Here is a 21649-nt window from a genome sequence, read left to right as displayed (position 1 = left end):
ACCCCCCCCCTCAGCAATTCCGTTACAGGCTGGTCTTCCCTGCCTACTGGAAACCTGGGTAGGACAAGGGGAAGGAGAGGGGAGAGAGAACGAGAGTGGGAGAGCCCGAGAGAGAGAGGGAAGAGAGAGAGAAAAGAAAAAAAACTCCGGTGCCCGCGGGCACGCCACCCACCTGGTCCTCAGCCACTCCTCCGCCACCTGGCGGACAACAGTGGACTCCTCCACCTCCTGGCTGCTGCCAGCAGCTTCTCAGTCCCCTGGCATACGGCAGCAGTTCCTCCGCCTCCCGGCGGAAGGCAGTGGGTCCTCTGTCCCCTGGCAGATGCAACGGCTCCTCCCCTTCCTGGTGGATGGCAGCGGTTCCTCTGCCTCCTAGTGGACGGCAGCGGCTAGTTCTCCCGGACAGCGTGCTCTTCCTCCCTTCTTGGGTTTCAGCACCTGTGTAACAAGGTTCGGGATAAAGGAGGAAGTGGGAACTGGATTAACAATTAACAAGACTTTAATCAACATAAAACTCAGAACTGAATCATAACAACAGAAGTCGACACACACACAGCTCCATGTCTCTTTCTCTCTCTCTCTCTCTCTGGCGTCCCCGGCTCCTTGTTTATCTCTCTCCCGCTGATTGGGCAACTCAGTGCTGGGCGTGCATCCTCGCGGCCCGACCACGCCCTCTTCTGAGTTAACAATAATATCACCTCAGTGAATTAGTGAAGAAAGAAATCACCATATAACCATATCAAATTTTTCATCTATATAAATAAATAACAAATTGTTCAATTTATCTGTATGATTTTTGATGGCTATATTTTATTATTTTACTTTTAATCAAGTTTTGATTTGTCAAAAAGTAAAACACTACAGCCAGCATGAAATAAAACATTGCAGGAATGAAATTAAGCTGAACTGGCATCTCTCACGCTCCCTTTGTCTCTCTAGCTCACCCACTCGCCCTCTCTCCCTGCACATCAGTCATCCCCACGTTGGATTATTGGCAAGATCGCATCAGCGTGTGTACTTCGACTGCATTTTGGGTAAGAACGAGTGAACAAATGTAAGGAACGAGATGTAGGGAACGAATTCGGACAATACTACAAAATGTCCGACACCCAAAATAGTCTCACTATATAGTGGATAGGAGGCGATTTTGGACACAGCATCGGTTTATTGTTTTTTTCTTTTCTTTTTTCTGGTATGCACCTCTTGGCTTAACATCTAGATCAATGCTTCTTTGATCGAAAGCACATGGTCAAATTTTACCCTGCAGTGTTGGGAGTAACTAACTTAAAGTAGCGACGATAGTTATTTTTTTAGTATCTTCACAGTAGTGCCCCATTTTCTTAAATAGCTTTTTTCAACACATTAAAAATGTTTTCATCATTATGGTATAGCAACATATTTGTCACAATAATTTCTGTCATTTTCTGAGTTTTCAGTTTGATTTACCTCCCAAGTAAATTAAAAGTGGTCAAAAAATGAACTTATTATTGTAGGTTGTAACTTTGGCACCAAATTGATATTAGTTATACATAGAAAAAAGTACTCTAAAAAGTCAGCGATTAAACTTAGGTTTAAAATTTTAGTTGGCTGAAGTGTTAACTAACAAAATTCTAAATTGTTGTATTTGTGCCGCATTTTATTACATGCAGCTTCACTGCCTGTAATCAAACATTCTCCTGAAACATACTGATGTTTCAGTTTAGTGAATGATTCATTTGAATCACTGAATTGGTTCATTCACACAGTTTGTGTAAATGAACTTGTTCAGAAAAAAGATTCACTGATACTTTCTAATCCATGCGCTGCTGTGCAGCATTTTTTGTGTAGCGAAATATTTATTTAAATGGTGCTGTTCGTCACTGTTTTAAAATCAGTTATAAATTATGGTATTTTCTAGTATATATTTAATTGCCTTCACTGTAGTTAGCTACTCTTTGTAAGTAGCCTGTAACAATCCAATCAATTCCTGGTGGATCAAATCAAGTCCTGTTTCATTTAAAATTATGTCAGATTAAGTAAGTAACAACCTGGTCTCATAGAATCACATCACAATACATACATTTCTGCAAAACTATTTTACGTGCCTCGTTGTACGTATCGTGGCAATTTCCTGGTGAAATGAGAGGCGCTACAACAATGATTATCGGAATAATGGCAGATTGTCAATTCATATACACTTACTTTTTGCCCTGTTCTTCACACAATGCTATCTTATGACAGCATTAGGCTTAAGATTTAGGGTGGGGAGGCAGGTTTTGTTGATTTAAAACTCAATAGAGCATTAATGTAACTCGCTTTTAGCACCTCACAATGGACATTTTACCATGTAACTGCTGCGAACTGGTTTGCGATCATGTTTCACATTGACTTTAAAGGGTAGCTTGACATCAGTTTAACAACTTTAAATCATGAGTAGCTTGTAGCTTAGGAAGCCCAACTGTTCCCCTTTGAGACCTTATCTTTCAAAATTCAAGACATCGTTCGTAAGCAGCGTTTGAGGGAGGAAGAGGAAGAAGGGATGAAAGAGCACAGGAAGAGTGGGGGATTACACCATTCTCTAATCAAACTCGCCTCAGTGCTCTTGTTCAATCAGACACCTGCTATTAAGTTGATAAATACGCTTTTCACAGTGTGGGGCGGCACTCGTTGAGTAGCCCTGGATACCGCGCTGCCATCCAAAATCCTCTCTGCCAGGGCTCTACCCTTTATCCACCACTCTTCCTATTATCTCACATTTCACACATGGCACCAGAATACATCCAAATGTCGCGCCAGACCAGGACGTTGTAACCATATCAGTGGCACACCACAATCAGGGCTGAGTGCATCCCGACAGCAAGGGTGGCTTTCACAACTCCATTAGTACTTTGTCTTCCCACTTTCCCATTTTTATTCCTTTAGTGGTAATGAAGGAAAAACTCTAGAGTGTCTCTTTATGGAGTGAGATGCAACTCGTTCCCCCTTAATCTCTTGTCTTGGCTTTTCAGCAATGGCGGGCGTCCCGCACTGCGGTGGCCCGAGAGGATGCCCACCCACTGGGAATCTTACTCAGCGCGGCGTCAGGCCCACTGCTGCACCTGATAAACACTAAATAGGCACTGTCACAAGAGAGCCTCTATGTGTGTTTGCCACATTTTGAGTTTTAAGGGTGCTGCAAAAATGTCACATGGCTCCATTGTACAGCGAGGACAATTGCAAAGGGTCATTTGCTCTTACATACTGTTCCACCTCTTTTTGTTCTCCTCCCTAACTCCTGTCATCTCTCAGTAGGGGTCCTGACACATCCCCTTGGGTTTCATCACCTCTCAGACACAACGACTAAAGGGAGGGCCATGTAAAGCCATGCTAGTCGGCAGCATTGTGTCGTGACGGGTTGCTTTGTCACAGGTATGTAGTGATCTATGGTGATCTATGCTTCTTCTAATGTGCTTTATCGAATCAGTGTTAGACATCTACTCCAGCTGATAATCCAGTATATGCATCTTTACTTTAGATTTCCCATTAAAGTACAAGGCCTGGGCCCTATCTAATACTGATCATAAGGCAGAGATCTTACTTCCTCTGAAGTTAAGGTTGTAAATATTGTGTGATTTCCTCCACTATGGCAAGTTCCAACCTTTGTGCTTAACCCTCATTTATTAGATAAACTGAGTCGCAACAGAACGGTACTGACCAACAATATAGTTATTACATTAATAATAAAAAAATACAATAATATATATATATATATATATATATATATATATATATATATATATATATATATATATATATATATGTATCAAGAAAATATTATGAAAATATAATTTGTGAATTATTAAAAAAATTACAAAACTATGGAAATATTATATTTGCAATATATTGTCATTGGAGCATAATGTTACAGTGTAATGTTAGAATTCATGCTTGTTATGCAAAACATTTCATCAATATCACATTTGCAATAGAGCGCAAGAGTGCCCGCCAACCTTTTCAGCCATTGGGGTTCCGGAAGTATTTTTTCCCATCAATGTTTTCCATTGAAATTTCATAAAATCCCTCATAAAAGCATTCTTAGCCATGAACCAAACCATACCATCCAGTTCCGAGGTGAATCAAGATTTTTAAACTTAAATTTAAAGTGAAAATGTGTTTGAAAATCAGACAAGACAAAAATACAAGACTCTGTACTTACCATTTTTAATGAGGGAATATACTACAATCCCATGAAGGATATGATGATAAAAATGATGTAAAACTGTAAAACTATTGATTTAAAGTTGTTTCTTATAAGTGTAGAAACAATATATTTTAATTTAAATGCAAAATATTCAGATATTTGCAAATTTATAAGTAGTTAGAGTGTGTAGGGAGACCGAATCGATTGCATCATTCACAGTATGTCATGGGCGGTCGCTGAAGAGCTTGTTTGGCGCGCTTTGATGGCTGTGACTCTCTAATTGGTGGATCTTTCTCTGTTGGATCATGGATAGTGCTGTTTTTTTTTTCAGAAGGAATTCAGTAATTAAGCATGATTTTTATACAGTGAAGTTTAAATTATGTGGACTGATGGCTTCAACAGAAGCATATACCATAAATTAGCAACCTTGGAGCTCATGGAAGGTCTGTCTTTAAAAGTTTGTAAGGTATCATTAAAAATAAATTTACCTATAGAAAAACACGAATGGGGTTTTTACTTCTGGAACCTGACTGTTGTGCTCTATTGTGCTATTGTACTGCATAATAGCACAGCTGTGATTTGGCCGCAGGTAATATCACCACAGCTGGGGTTATATTTAGTGCAACAACACAATTGTGAGTGTGATATTGATTTTTTTACAACAGTTCTATAAACAAGGATTTTGAGTACTCTACATTTTAGACAAGATGTGGCCAGTTATTTTGTCTGTTTTTGCCCTGCTAACAAAAAAATGGTTCCAAAAGAAGCCAAATCAGGATACAGCATTGCATGTTACTGAGCAACACACAGCCTGAGAGCCTGTCTGGAATGCCACAAAGTGCAGTTTAAGTGCTGTTAAAGATACACTATGTAACTTTTGGCCCTCTAGCAGTTGAAGCATAGAACTGCAAGTTATTTGCGGAGGAACATTGTTTTGGTAATTACGTCAGACGGGCTTTGGCTCTGCTATTCTGCGCGGATGAATCTGATGGTTTGAATACCACCAGTGTAACCATGGTTACAGGTGCTCAACTTATCAGAGCAAATGTCACTAACAACAACAAAACTCACCCCCTCCCCTAAAATAAAATACAAAAAAATGAAATAATGAAAGGAAGAAAAAGATGGACATCTGAAAAATATGTCTCAATAGCAGGTAAGTAGCATATCTAACGCTATTGTTTTGTCTTGTTGAAAACAATTGTTTTAAAATAAATAGCATTACAAAAGTTAGGCAATGATGACATTAGACATAAAGATTGTAAGTCATATCAGATAAACTCAAATGGTGGAAACAGTGCAAACAGTGGAAATTATAACTTAGCTAGTTGGCAAATAGACCAAGGTAGTAACTGGTTTAGAGATTGCCGTTGTTACTAGCATAAAGTTATTTTTTCCCCCCAATGTCCTTCCTTGAAAATGAAGTTGAAAGCACTTTAGAACCACAATCCATAATAAAATGCCCCATTTGAGTGGCTAACGCTATCTAACGAACTACTGCACTAAGAGACGGTCCAATAAAATGGTCCAGACCTGTCTCTTAATTTTATCGGTCCAAAAAAATGTTACCTGTCGAGCGAGAAAAACTCTAACTCTATATCTATTACGGGCTCTGTCACTTTCCCTTTTTGCTTGCAGACTCTTCTCGGTTCGAGGTTTCTTTATTTTGAAAACGTGTGATAGCCCAGAGGGTTGCCTTTTTGAATGATCCATAGTCATAGTCAGCTTCAAACTATTACCACACCTATCACAGCACATATATACATGCGCTGTATTGCTGGACTTTCTTTTCTTTATTTACAGACATGACGTAACACACACAGATGACTAACGGAAGTATGCAATTTCCCGCCAAATCCATCCCGACAGCTCTAAAACATAAATCATTATTTTAGGCTTACTGTAGTGATTTGGGGTAAGGCATATACATGGTTTGGAAAATGGAGTGTTGGTGTACTTGCTCAATAATGAAATTTTGTTCATTTCTAATAAAACAATCTTACATAGTGTAGCTTTAAACTAAATATATCAGAGCTCTTGGAATGTTGCTTGACCGATGAAATGAACTTGAACTAACTGATTGCTTTAAGACTACACGGGAAGTACAGCTTCCCCTAAAATTTAAAAAGAAAACATGCAACGATTAATTTAAAACGTACAAATAATAGATACAAATTACATATTACTCTTTGTGCATTTCAATATGTTAGCGAATTAATGTTTAATAGACAGGGTTGGGGAGTAACGGAATACATGTAACGGGATTACGTATTTAAAATACAAAATATAAGTAACTGTATTTCACTACAGTTAAAATTTAAATCATTGGTATTTAGAATACAGTTACATTCAAAAAGTATTTTGAGTATTTTGAAGAGATTACTTTGCATTTTATTGTCATTTGTTTCATTTAATATTTAGTCCTTTCAGATGGAAAACATTTAACCATATAAATGATGTGATACAAAGTGCATTTGAACAGCGGTGAAACACTTTCTTATGATGTGTTACATTCATACGAGCAGACAGAAAAGTAAGTTTGAAGTAAGTTTGGAGCAGAAGAAATAGAAATAAATCTTGTGTAAATTGTCAGCTTTACGCTAAGCTAAAATGCTATTTCTAGCCATTTTTCATGCACATGTTACCAGGCACGATCATATTTATTTTTTTATTTTTTATTTAATTATTTCATAATTTCTTTTTTACTAGTAAGACCTTTGATATTAAGGAAATAATCATATTCTTGATAATAATTTTTGTATTGTTTTCCTGTAAAAATATCTAAAAATCCTTAAAACAAGATCAATTTGATTTATCTTGTTTTAGAAACAACACTGCATAAGATATTTAGGTTTTTCAGAGAATGTATTTTTAATGTGTATTTTGTTTTACTGTACTGGCAGAGTTTTTAAGTGAAAAAATCGACCAGTGCTGAAGAAGTAATCCAAAGTATTTAGAATACATTACTGACCTTGAGTAATGAAATACATTACAAATGACATTTTACAGCATGTATTCTGTAATCTGTAGTGGAATACATTTCAAAAGTAACCCTCCCAACCCTGTTAATAGATCATGCATGTTCAGTAAAGTAATGCCATTCAGTTTGTTTTACATGGAAATTTAGAGATTAAAAGTTAAATGGTTTTCATTTTAGTTTGCTCTTAGCAGAAATGCTATTTTTTCGTTCCAGTTCCGGCTTTCTGTTTCCTCTTTTCCAAATGGTAACCAGTTAGAACCGGTTAACAATGTTATTTTTAAAATGACAGTACTCTTTGCTAAGGATGGGTGATATACAGTACTAGTTGCAGTGTTGCCAAATCTTGCAACAGAAACTAGCGATCTGGTCTAGAAAAACAAGCCAAAATAAGCAACTTGCTTCCCTAAAATAAGCTAAAATAATCTATCCATTTTTTTCCTGTGTGGGGAATTGATCAGCATTGAAATCATAACAAGCACTGTACACAGTAGCCCATATAAAATTACATTTTTTTTTTAAATATATGTTTCCTTAATATTAACTATATCCCCAAAATTAATAAAATATTGAGCAGCTTAGGGAGAAATATTGCAGACACCAAAACAAAAGTCTGTGTTTCCCCACTTTTGAAAAGCACCAGCCACCACTGTTAATACAGTATGATCAATGTAATTTTTATCAAATTTAATTCATCGATGATCTATAATTCTTTACTTGTGGATCATATTATTGTTTCCAATCAGAGACCTTAAGAGAGAGAAATCTGATTATATTTCACCACTCCCCTGCATACACAATAAAATGATCCAGTTTCCAGAGATCCCATAGAGATGTTATTACTTTGATGAAAGAATACTAAATAAATATTTGGATTCTAATCAATTTTGGTTGAAAACCACAACAGAAGCCGTAGCGGCCAGCATGACAGAAATCATTTCAAGTGTTGTTGCAATTGCGCCAGTCTTTACATTACACAGTGAAAATGTTTTTCTCCTAAAGCAAACTCGAAATGCCGAATGAAAAGCCAATTTCCCTTGTTCTGGGTGAGAATATAAACAGGCTATGAAACAGGAATATCATGTGTCTGTTGGTCCTCTTCAGAAGTTCTCAACATTCTCCTGTTGCTTCAAACCAACATTCATAACTTTGTGGTTAAAGTTCAAACCTTTTTGAAAAAAAAAAAAAAAAAAGGTTGAAAAACTTTTTATTTTATTGAGTTCAGAAGCTGAAGTTGGCATGTGCCACTGATTGAGTTGCACAGTCGTAGGGAGGACGCGTCTGGCCTGTTGTCAGAATTCTGTTGGCTGGATCTACTCTCAAGCACGAGTGGAATCCATCATGCATAGAGAAGCCTAGTTGGAGCGGCCCCGACTCAGCCCAGGCCAGACTTTAGATAAGTGATCAGCGGCGGGTCTCGGCCACTATATCACCAGCACTGAATGAACAACCCCACGATGACCCAACCAGGAGAGGAAAACACATGTTCTCCGGCTCGGCTGTGGCTGGCTACCTGCAGAGAGGGCTGGGAATTCCAGCAGGAGGCAAAGGAAGAGGAACGCTACCCATACCGCTCGCTGGGTAGCCATTAGTGTGTCCGTTTGTGTGTATGTGTGTATGGAGAAGAGAAATACACAGGGGCACATTTTTTACAACAGCTTTTCACCCTGCATCCAACCCATCACTGGAGTTTAATTGATATTTGCTGTATGAACTATATGGTAACGGGTGCAGTGAATGAGAGGTTTGAACGTGGTGTTGTCTTCCACAGTGCATAACATAAGAAAATGTTAAGAAAGTCTTCTTATTATGATCTTGGCATCTGTAGTTATTAAACTTTGGAAAATGCAATTTTTTTCCCTACTATTTATCCCTACCTAGTATGCATTATGTTCTCATGATGGGATATTTTTACCCATTTGATTTTCTGACATAAGATAGCTCAAAAAACACCCTTGAAACTCCTACAAACTAAAATTGAGTGAATCATTATCATGTGTTCTTCAATATAATTTTCACTGTCACTAAAGTCTAGCTCATCCTTACTGTTGTCAATTAGAAGTGAGCACTGTGCACTCTTCTCGCCTTTTCCATAAAACATTGCGGTGGTCATTTTTGTCTAAAAAGAAAAAAAAAATACAAAACATGATTGTGTTATTTATCCATAAATGCAATTATATTATGGCAAACGTTTCCAAATAAATAAATAAATAAATGCAATAATATAAAGATGCCACTATCTATAAAACTTCCCAATGAGAAAATGCATTAGTGCTATTCCATTTGTGGTACAGAGTTGCCACATGGCAATATTCATATTTTCAAAATTGCCTATAAAACTATGTTAGATAAAGTTGATAAGTTAACAACAATGTCTAATTAACTTATCAAAGATGCAGCAAAAAATAAAAATCATCATGGCCTTTTATTTCCAACCATGCATTATATTTAAATGTTATATATATATATATATATATATATATATATATATATATATATATATATATATATATATATATATATTATACTGTTTACAGAAAGTTTACAAAATGTTTATATTGTTTTGTATTTTTATTTTATTTTTTGTTGATTTGTTTTAGTTAAGTTAGTTTTAATTGTTCATAAATAGTTTATATTTAATTTTGATCCTTTTTTAAAAAGTTTTGTTTGTATTCATTTTATGTATATATTTTTGTTAACACTTTACAATACAAAAGTTACAAATCTATTGTGCATTTATTAATCTTGGTTAATGTTAATTAATAAATTTACAATTGTTAATTTTTATTCATTTTAGTTCATAATGCATTAACTAATGGTAACATATTAAACTTTTGATGTAAACCTTTATTAGTATAAGTAGAAACCCAGTGTTAGATACCCAGTGAAAACAAAAAATGACACATGGCTTTATAAGTTACTCATAAACTCAAAAACTAAATATATGTGTACTTTGAAATTGTTGAGCTGCTTGACTTTGCCATTGCAAATCATGATCATGTGTTCCTCTTTGGCTCTGCTCAGCGAGGATCATTGTTGCCTGTTGTTTTTTTATTGTCCATAAAATTTTCGCCACCCTCCCAACATATGTGGGAAGTATAGCTGCTTTGTCCATCATCGCTTCCATTTTGGGATATGTTTTATGGGATATCTCTCACTTTTAAAATCACAGTGACTTAGATCTATGTATCATTTGAGGTTGGTTGATGTAAAACTTTGTATGGAACCCAGCCATAACCAATACCTGCTCACAAAGGCATTTTGATGTCTTGAAAGAGTAGAGGAGCTCTGGAAAGAGGTGTACTGGCTGGATAGAATGTCTGTCTGTAAGTGGGTGTGGTCAAGGCAAGAGGCAGGGCATTGAAATGAGCTCCATGAGAGAGTGAGGGGGCTGTACCTTCAGCCTCAGTTATTTACTTTGACCCTCAAGCAACGGGGTGTACTCGCAGGGCACATGCCAAACTCTGCAGGTGGGCGGCGTTGCTCTGCGTCCTCCTTCACCCCAACATGTATATTTCCCTCCCTCTGTCTATGTCATAGATAAGCGTGTAGAATTCCTGCTATATTTCACTTAGAAACTGCTAATCTACTTCAGAGAGGGTCTGTATTGCAACAAACCCAGACCAGCAGTTCAATGAGATATAGCTGTTTATTCCTGCTAAAAATATAACGTTCTCTAACAGTATTCCTCAACTGGATTTGCATCATTGGTTTCGTGCTCTGGGCAGCCAATCATTTACTGCACAAAACACATTGTGGTCAGCATTAACCATGTTTCATGTTCAACATGATCACATGGAAAATCAACATGTTGCTACTGAATGTTCTGGTACATCAACCAACATCTACTGAGTTACTGACAAGTTGCACATCCCAACAGATATTTTTTGCATCTTTTCAAACGCGTTACCTTTTCCCATTGCACCAATGATGGCTCATTGCACAAGCAGCGTCAGAGACATGAGTTCTGGTCCAATGGAAACCAGGAAGTAATTGTGTTCACCTACATACTAGTCATGTTTCCATCCAAGTTACGAATGTAATTTATATGAAAAATTGGAATATCACAAAAACTATTTGGGAATAAAGCAGCTTTCCATCCCGGATTTCCATTTCGTTTGTCGGTTGGTGATTTAACACCATGCCAGCTTCCATTGCTATTTTAATGGCGATTCCAATGCGTTTAAGAGACCAAAATGGTCACTTCTCAGGAAATTGGCACAAAACAAAAATTTAAATGGAAGTTGAAGCCACAGTAGCTCTTTCATTAAATGTAATAAATTCCTACTTGCGGTTTAGAGTGTGCAGACAAAATGTTCTGACGAAGTTAATGTTTACTGGCGTTCCCTGGCAGATTTCTTATATCTGGGAGTGAAAGCGTGTCAGACAGTTCTGGGAAGAAATAGTAGACAATCACTTTGATGCAAAACTTTGGCATTTCCGAATAGCCAGAGCAACATTTCAGATGTGATGTGATTATATTGATGATATACTTTGAGCGAATTATGTATTCACATGGCTTGTTGAGGTAATGTCACATGACTTTTTTGATGTGCATCAACAGTATATTACTATATAAATTTTATTGGAATATATTCAGTAAATGTGTTTCCATCATAGTTTATGCACGTCTTCTTATTGAATAAAAATGTATCCACCTCAAGTGATCATATACGTTTTTATGCGCATTTTGGAGATTTTATTTGCATCTCGATGTTTTCATCCAACATTTTTTAATGCAATATCCCAAAATGTGCATATACAGTAAGTACCTGGATTGAAAGAAAGCTTACCGTAAGCATTTCAGAGGTTGCATTTTCTCTCTAAGATTAAATTTTTTACTCCACTGAGGATTAGGTTTAGGGTTGGGATTAGTGTTTAGAGTTAATAAAATATGCATTCTTATTGACTGTATTACATAATTAATACATAACTAAAAATACAACTCACTTTACAGCTCGCTTTTAGCGCCACTATGAGGACATTTCACCCAGAAACTGGAGCTCACACGTGCCCATGCGTTCAACAACACTTCCAGCTTCAGCCACTGGTGGCAGTGCTTCAAATTTCGGTGAGCACAGAGCAATTTCAGCTGAAGAACTTTAAACCTACTTTTGCTGAATTCACAGTCAGATAAGTCTGTTCTTCATTGCTAGTTAACTTGTGATTAATGAGGTCTGTGTCTTACTTCCTTTTACTTTTTTTTTTTTTTTTTTTTGTGATTTTCTCCCCAATTTGGAATGCCCAATTCCCAATGCGCTCTAGGTCCTCATGGTGGCATAGTGACTCGCCTCAATCCGGGTGGTGAAGGATTAATCTCAGTTGCCTCCGTGTCTGAGACAGTCAATCCGAGCCTCTTATCACGTGGCTTGTTGAGCGCGTTACCGCGGAGACGTGGCGCGTGTGGCTTCACGCTATTCTCCATGGCATTGAGAGCGAGAACCACATTATAGTGACCACGAGGAGGTTACCGCATGTGACTCTACCCTCCCTAGCAACCGGGCCAATTTGGTTGCTTAGGAGACCTGGCTGGAGTCACTCAGCATGCCCTGGATTCGAACTCGCGACTCCAGGGGTGGTAGTCAGCGTCAATACTTGCTGAGCTACCCAGGCCCCCTTACTTTTGTTTTGTTACTGGTTTTAGAGATAACTTCTACAAAGTGACAGTTGAGTTTGCACCAAAATACTGTAGCGTTTGACTGGACTGAGCGTGTTAACTGTTGTTAACAACAATAGATATAGGAAATGTTTTCTCCCTTTCAAAAGTTGATAAGTCTATTGACTTTGCTCTGATAACTACACACAGTTTTATGATTAGTTGCATTATTTACATTTAGCATTGGTTTTCTTTGCTGACCGCGACCCTATCAGAACAGACCTGCGACAGACCAGTTGCCAATTATCAGTTGTTGCTGCTTGAGCAGTAACAAGCACCATGCCACTGTCATGATTTTCTCTTTATAGGTTTGAATAAACACTAATGCGAGGTTAGAAACAATGACTGCAAAAGCGCATTATTAGAGAGTTTCTTAGAAAGAGGTTAATTGCTTTGTGTGTGGAGTCTACGGTGCAGTTCGAGGAAAATCACACTTCTGTCATCATGCAGTAGCTGGAGGACACAATTATCCAAATCAATTTCAGGAACAATCTCTGCTATTGCAAGAGCCATTAAAATTTAATACTAAATAAACTTAACATTTGTAATTCAGCTAGACAATTTCATAAACGTGTGTAAAACTATCTGATAAATTATGCATGCCTTTAACTTCAACGCATAAATAATCTGGCAATTAAAAGCTGCATTATGTAGAGGGAAACGAAGAGAGAGGGAAACAGTTTTAAGATGTTAATTATTTAAATGAGGGACAGGGCTGAACTCTACCTGCCTGCCATTGATGTGATCAAGGTGATTAATACGGCACTATTAGTATGCTGATCCCATTGCAGTGGTGAGGGACGGCCTTGATTTATTTACTTTGTACAATTAGGCTATGTGATTAGGAGTGCAAACATAATTGGATTTGCAAGACCCGTATGCATGTAATTACAGCAGCAATGCATCTTTCTTTGTGATCTGCGCTGACGGGCTACAGGGTGAAGGCTGAGTTTAACCCCTGTTAGTGGTGGAAGAGGACTCGTATTGCTCTGAATGAGGATCAGAGAGCTGTTTCATAATGCTTAATTGATTGTACAGTCTTGTCAGAGTGTCATAGAGCGATAGAGAGTAGCATGAAAGTGTGGAAGATATAGCCGCGGGGGGAATTGTGTCCTCACTACGTATCACCCTCACCGCAGTTAGCCGTGATTGGATGCAGGCAGGCTAAACCCACCATGGCACCATGCTGGATATAACACCCCAGTGTTAGAGAAGACACCAACCGCCTCCATGTCATTTCAATTACCACCTCAGAGGTGTAGCAACCTGAGGAGACTAGAAATCAGTGTTTTCACTCATTTACTCATCCTTAATTAAAACACCATGGACCCACAATCAGCATTCTTCACAAAGCTTCACTTGGCCTGAACAAAACAGTACTATGGCGTTACCATGGGACAGTGACATTGGCATATGGTAATGCCATGGCACTGAATAATTACCATGTGTAAACACCAAGTTATTTAAATGGCACTCCAAGGTTCTTCAAAGAATATCACCACATTACTATGGAACTTCACCAAAAACATGGTATCACCATGGTAAACTTTCCAGAACATAGCATTGTACTTTGATATATACCATGGTACTGAATATGTATCATACAATTACATTGTTCTCCAAGGTGCTTTAAAGAATACCAAAGTATTACCATAATCAACTTTTGTTAGCAGGTAAAAATATATAAATAAGTCTTAGAATCAATAAACTATTTTGTGTACATTCTTTGCTAACTTTGTGACAAAGGATAATCTTCACTTCAAAGTACACCATGCCATTGTATTTCAAGGTGCTTCAAAGAATACCCTGGAATTACAATAACAAATAAAAAAAATATATAAATAAAATAAAATAAATAAATGGTTTAAACACAGAACTATGTCCATATATATATATAATCATGGTAATACAATGGCACTTTGACAAATTGTATAAAATGGAAATACAATGGGTTTTTCTTGTTAGCAGTCTTTTTTTTTCTTTTTTTTTAAATAAAGACTTTATATTTTTCTTTTTACTTAAAAAAAAAATCTAATATAATACAATTACAATGAAGGAAATATTTTGTGTACATTCTTTGCTAACTTGACAAAATACTTATTTTTACTTCAAGTTACTTGAATACTGTGATACTACCATGGTATATGTCCAAAAAAATCATTTAATAATATTTTCTTTTTTTTAATTTTATTAAAAACATGAGACAGTTTATCAAAGAACAATCTGTTTGTAGAATTCACCAAGCATGCAGCACAGGAAGTAGATGTTTGTGACCAGGGTGGTTGCAGGATTGGGCATATTTTGAGTTTAAAGGGAGCTGACTTTGAGTAAGCTGGGCATCCAGTGCGATTGCCGGCCCGGGGCCTTCAATGGAAAGTTGTGGGGAGAAGCTGTGGTTGCCAGGCACCTCCTGAGGTGACTCTATCAGAGCCAGTCAAGCCTGAAATCAATCACTCAAACCTATCAAAGGGTGCCCTGCCCCGCCATTGTGAACCAGCCATCTGGGCCTCTGCATACTGTCTGCCTCAGTTTCTTTCTCTGCGAGTGTGTATCTGCATGTGTAACTAAATGAATAGACGTGTTTATGACAGTTACCGCCATAGCACACAGGTTTATTTGCGTCTGTTAAACATTCACACACTTTCCTTGGCTGTAACGGTACTTTCAGGACAAAAGTCGTTGTCATTGGACCGCAGTATTTGGCATCGTTGTCTGACATTGCAGCTCCCTAACTGACTGTAGGGGCAATGGGATCGTACTCTCGGCCAACCACGGGCAGCTCTTTCAGGTCTACTGCTGCTAATCAAGCTAACAAACTGTCCTGCAGCAGAACATGCAAGCGGGGGCTAAGCGCATGCCGTCGCCATTGGAGGGCAGTAGAACACAGAGCATCTATCAGTCTGTCTGTGCCTGTTGTATTCCCACTCATTGTGCTCACAGCCATGCCAAAGCCTGCAGGGACTGCGGAGAGGTCAGGCCAGAGAATGGATTAGCTGTGGCTGGCAAAAGTATGGCGGACTGTCAACATAGAACAACTGTGAAGATAGAAATGTTCTTTGGCATTTGGGATTTGTCTATTGGAATTTTCATTTTGCCTGGTTTGAAGGGACACAAGAAAAGGATAATATACAGTCAGTTGGTCATAATTATCATGCTGATGGGGTTTATTTACCATAATAACTGGCATTATCCTGCTTATTACACTGCTAATTAGCGATAAATAAATGTAACATGAAATACAGATTTAAGCTAAAATGATTTGATTATGTGAGAAGAAAGTGACTGTAAAGTGCTTTCAGAGACTATAGTGTACAAAACTGGTTGCCAGGGATGAGATTCTATTCAGTTTAGTCATTATACAAAATATTTGACCGCAGAATGCCGCTCAATACCATGGTACTAAATTATTACTTTTAAATAATTATTTACATTTCCAAGGAACTTCAAGTTATTACCATGATCAGAGTTGGGAGGGTTACTTTTGAAATGTATTCCACTACAGATTACATAATACATGCTGTAAAATGTAATTTGTAACGTATTCCGTTAGATTACTCAAGGTCAGTAATGTATTCTAAATACTTTGGATTACTTCTTCAGCACTGGTAGATTTTTTCACTTGTTTTGACTATAAAAACTCTGCCAGTACAGTAAAACAAAATACACATTAAAAATACATTCTCTGATAAACCTAAATATCTTATGCAGTGTTGTTTCTAAAACAAGATTAATCTAATTGATCTTGTTTTAAGGATTTTTTAAAATATTTTTACAGGAAAACAATAAAAAAATTATTATCAAGAATAAGATTGTTGCCCTAATATCAAAGGTCTTACTAGAAAAAAAGAAATTATGATCCAAAATAAATTTTCTTGATAAAAAAATATATATATATGATCGTGCCTGGTAACGTGCATGTAAAATGGCTAGAAATAGCATTTTAGTTTAGCGTAAAGCTGACAATTCACACAAGGTTTATTTCTATTTCTTCTGCTCCAAACTTACTTCAAACTTACTTCTCTGTCTGCTCGTATGAATGTAACACATAATAAGAAAGTGTTTCACCGCTGTTCAAATGCACTTTGGATCACATCATTTATATGGATAAATGTTTTCCATCTGAAAGGACTAAATATTAAATGAAACAAATGACAATAAAATGCAAAGTAACCTCTTCAGTAATCAAAATACTTTTTGAATGTAACTGTATTCTATTTACCAATGATTAAAATTGTAACTGTAGTGGAATACAGTTATTAATATTTTGTATTTTAAATACGTAAATATGTATTCCATTACTCCCCAACCCTGACCATGATACACATCCAAAAAACATGGTAATACATTATATATATTGTTTTAGTAGCAGGTGTATTTTGTTTAAGTTTTATTTAAGTTTAAAGCCACTGTCATCTTTCTAAAGAGGTTTATTAAATAAATGAATAAATATTTATTTTATTAAAAGGTATTAAATTATAAACATCAGTTTAGCATAGCATAATTATACAAAATATTTGACTACACAATGCCAATGAAAATCATGGTATGGAATGATTAGCATAATTACAGTATATATCATGCTATTTACATTTCCAAGGTACTTCAAAACAAACTTTTTTGTTAGCAGGTGTATTTCCTTTAAGTTTACAGCCATTATCATCTTTCTAAAGAGGTTGAATACATAAATAAATTATTAAATATTCATTTATTTAATAAATGATAAATCAATATTTATTTATTATTAAATTTATTTTTTAAATATTTATTTCTTAAATAATATAAAAAACATAAACAAATGTTTCTGAGTTGAAATTATTTGATAATGTGAGAAGAAAGGGACTGCAGGGTGTAACCACAAACATGGAACTATTGCAGAATGTAAGGAATTGGTTGCAGGGGACAACGGTCAAATACATACAGTTTAGTGGTCATTATACAAAAACATTTGATGGCGGAATGCCGCGATCATCCAATCAGAATGGAGTATTTCAGAGAGCTGTGTTATAGTAATATATTAAATGAAATGTAGACTCCCCTTACATACTGTATGTTTATGAGATAACGCTTATGAGATAACTCAGCAAATGTTCCACCTTGAAATTTATGGATGGGCCTTAGTTTGCTTTTTGAATTGGATGGATCTGCATTTTTATGGCATTTCCCGCAGCTCCAACTGCAATCACAAAAATGCTAATTTTATGACCAACTGTATTTTCTGGGATGGCACTTGGAAAGATCAAAGCTATTACAAAATGAACCTAACACAGCAGAGGTGCACGCAGTTTATTACTGCAGTCAGAATGTAATATAGACAATCCCTCAAAACCTCCCTGAGATGAACCAACTGCACTAGGATAAGTGTACACACACACACACACACACACACACACTGGATTCAAACCATTACTATCCCTGAGCAATGTTTCAATAAGTCTGTTCTGGGCGAGGACACCTTTCTGCTGTAATACCTGCTCTGAAAATCCCCTTATATTCATTGGGCTGATCATCTATCGTTCCACAAATTGAGATATAAATCCTAGTTTATCTCTGTTCAGAATTGGATTACTTGTACATGGCCATAGCAGTAAATCTTCCATCTCTGTCCCTTATCAGCTAATATCAATGTTTTATTCTGCAAATCTAATTTCAGCAATATGTGTGTGTAGTGCGGATCATTAAGAGATACTGTGCTCCTCAAATTTCCTTTCTTTTGCTCTCATGAGAAAAGTTTCATGGTTAACACCTGTACTGTATGTATTTGACAAATGGTTTTATTTACATCTTCGAGGTTTGAAATTTAAGTTCTACAAACGTTACGGTTCTAAAAGACAAATTAAGAATTCTAACCAGAAAATGAATTGTTGTGATTTTCATTTAATCATTTTTACTGTCAATAAGAAGAGAAAAACAAATAATTCTGGATGTTAGTTTAAGACTATTTAAGGTCTATAATGTTTAATTTAATGTTAAAACGGCTTGTTTTCATTTTAAATTTAAAATTTTTGCTTTGTAGATCATTTGGCTGTGTATTAGATATTTAAGTTTTTCAGTTTTAATTTTTTTTGCATCCTTCTAAAACTATTTTATCCTTTATAAAGATCAAAAATCAGTTTTATTGATCTTTTATAATTTTCATTTTTTTTTTTCTTAAACCTCTACTATTTAAACACTTGTATATCAGCAATTGCAATGGGGCAAACCTTTTCATTTGTTTTAGGTTATCTCAGAAATGAATAGTTTATAATTTTATTTTATTTTATTTATTTTATTTATTTATTTATTTTTTGACAACAACAAAAAAAAAAAAAAAAAAAAAAAAAACATCACATTATATTTGGAAATAACTTCTGTTAAAAAATATCATGTTTGTTATCACATTTTATGCACAGAAATGGCGCAGCATCACAAATGTCCCTTATTGTGGGCTAAAAGCAATACGTAGAGCCAAACAAACAATAAATACTAAATGCACTGACCAAAGAAATAACCATAAATTTCATTTTGAGAGTGAGAAATGCTGTCTGCTCTTGTACAAGTATATTTAGTTTAGCCTCAGTTCATTTTGTAGCGTGTAATGTTCAGCTACGGCCCGTTCAAAGTCCCGAGTGCAATGTTTCTGAGCTGACCTGCTCTTTTATGTACACGCTAACTCCTCGCTGTGAGGGGGTCTCAGAGTTAAGAAACTCACTTAGACAGACTTCTGTTTACTCTAAATGAACACTTTGTAACCCAACTAAAAAAAGCCCAGACCCCCCAACCCCCACCCAAGTTTTTCACACAACTTCTTTGATTGAAGATTGTTTTGTTGTTATTGTTGTTTTTCTTATAAATATTATAAAATATTATCAATTTAATTAACTTTACACAATTTTGATTTACAAGGACACTGCACATGACAACATTGCATAATTATGTAAATCTGAGTCAAATGTTCAACTGTAGTCTTTGGGCAAGTATTATAAAAAGTAACATAAGAGAAAAATAATAAACACACAAATGCTAGTATTTAAATTAAGACATTATCATACTAAAGCCATTACTTATGTGCCATCTTAAGCTAAATTAATACATTGAAATGTATGTTAAGGACAAAATTATGCCTTCAGAAAGGCAACAGGGTTGACAGTTTTACAGTTTAATTTGACATTACAAGCCTTGTGCTCAAGATCATGAAACTGTATTGTGCTTCTTGGAATTACAATTTAATGCTGATACTTCTTTTATATTTAATGCTGACCTTTCAATGCTCAATTGCTTGCTCACGGTAACAAAATCATGGAAACAGGGTTGACAATTTAGGAACAGCACCTACAGAAATAAAATTATATAAAGTGCTAAAAAAAGAGTAGAATAATCTTTTATTAATCTTATCACACATTTTCAAACATATGTGAACTATAACTTAGCTGTTTGAAGGTTGATTCCACAAAAAGTGTAAACACTGTTGCACCAACAAAACATTGCTGTTTGCTGTTGTCATAGTAACATTGGCTCAATCAGTGGTGAAAGTTTGGGGCGGAACTATCTGTTTGCCGACCAATGGAAGACTTGTTTGGGAAAATGTATTTGAAAACAGCCATTTATTTTACAATTCTGTTTATTGATGCTGAAGCGATCACTTCTTGAAAGGATGATGATCCCATTTTGACAAAGCTTTTTTGATTGATGGAATAATTTTCATACATGCATATGAGGTACACAAATGGCACCCGATTTGTAGAGCGACCCTTAAAGTAAAATAAAATAAAATGTACAAATGCAAAAGACAGTGATAAATTCGAGGGCAAAGAGAAACGGGGGGGGGGGGGGGGGAAGTAAAAGATGAAGAGAGATATAGAGAGTGAGAGAGGCAAAACCTTGCAACATTTTCAAACATGGTTGCCATGTTTACAAGTGCCAGAGGGCAAAGCAAGACCTTTATTTCCCTCCTGCTAATTGTTTGATTTCTGTGCCACTTGAGAGTCAAACATTGTGGTGAGGGAGGGAAAGAACGAGCAAAAGAAAAAGAGAAAATGAGAGAACGAGGGAGAGAGCGAGAGCAAATTTGCAGAGATCACACATCGCCCCTTCTTCATTTGTCTGTAACATGACGATAGCTTGAGGCATGTTCCTCTCTGGAGCTTTGCAGAAATACCAAGCGGTGATCTCCCCTGTCGCTTGTATCTCAGTCTCAGCTCACAACACACACACACACATACACATACACACATCCTCGCTGTGCCAAAAGTGCTTTGTTCTGATAGCTACACAAACTTGTCACATTATAATCAGAGCTCAACAATAAGGATGGCCCGGCAGGCCGAGCCCAGTGTGAGAGAGTTTTGGGCCAGTTGATGGAACTGTCACTTGCCCTGTCGGGCCAGTTCTGCGTTGTCACTAAATCTTACATTCGTTTGATCTGATTCTTGTCTTTTTATACCTTGGAAACCTAAATATTTGGTTCGCTTAGATGTATAGGACATTGTCGTTGTGAAATCTGCAGATTAAAACTTGTCATGAAGGTGTTGTTTGTTTTTTTTTTTTTTTTTTTTTGTAAGGTTGTTCAGATGACATTTTAAATAAAGCCCATACCCGACACTGGTCTGAATATGCTCCTAAATTGACCCGCATGCGTATAACAAACCCTGGCATATTCGTCATTAGAATATGTATAGTTGCTGTACTTAAATTAAGTAAATATTATAAATATTAGACTTTGTTTTTTTTAATATGGTTTATCTAATAATATATCAGCAAGTGATGGAGACTTCTTAATGGATAATGTAGTATTTGCAGTCGTATGGTGGAATTTAATTTGAAGCTGAAGCTCAAGATTGTAATATTATTTACGATTGAAACGTAGCATAAAATCGAAAGG

General features: G+C 36.3%; 1 long non-coding RNA gene across 1 annotated transcript in view; it reads right to left on the bottom strand.

Moving 5' to 3' along the window:
- Positions 1-102: 102 nt before the first annotated feature.
- LOC127434268 (uncharacterized) overlaps positions 103-21649 on the bottom strand; it is a 70658-nt gene continuing 49111 nt past the window's right edge. The window contains exon 3 of the long non-coding RNA XR_007896011.1: positions 103-438. This is a non-coding gene — a long non-coding RNA (uncharacterized LOC127434268). The remainder of the gene's footprint in view (positions 439-21649) is intronic.

Source organism: Myxocyprinus asiaticus, chromosome 44, assembly GCF_019703515.2.
Source record: "Myxocyprinus asiaticus isolate MX2 ecotype Aquarium Trade chromosome 44, UBuf_Myxa_2, whole genome shotgun sequence".
NCBI lineage: Eukaryota > Metazoa > Chordata > Actinopteri > Cypriniformes > Catostomidae > Myxocyprinus > Myxocyprinus asiaticus.
The sequence above is the reverse complement of the archived record's forward strand: the minus strand, read 5'-3'. Positions and strand labels throughout refer to the sequence as shown.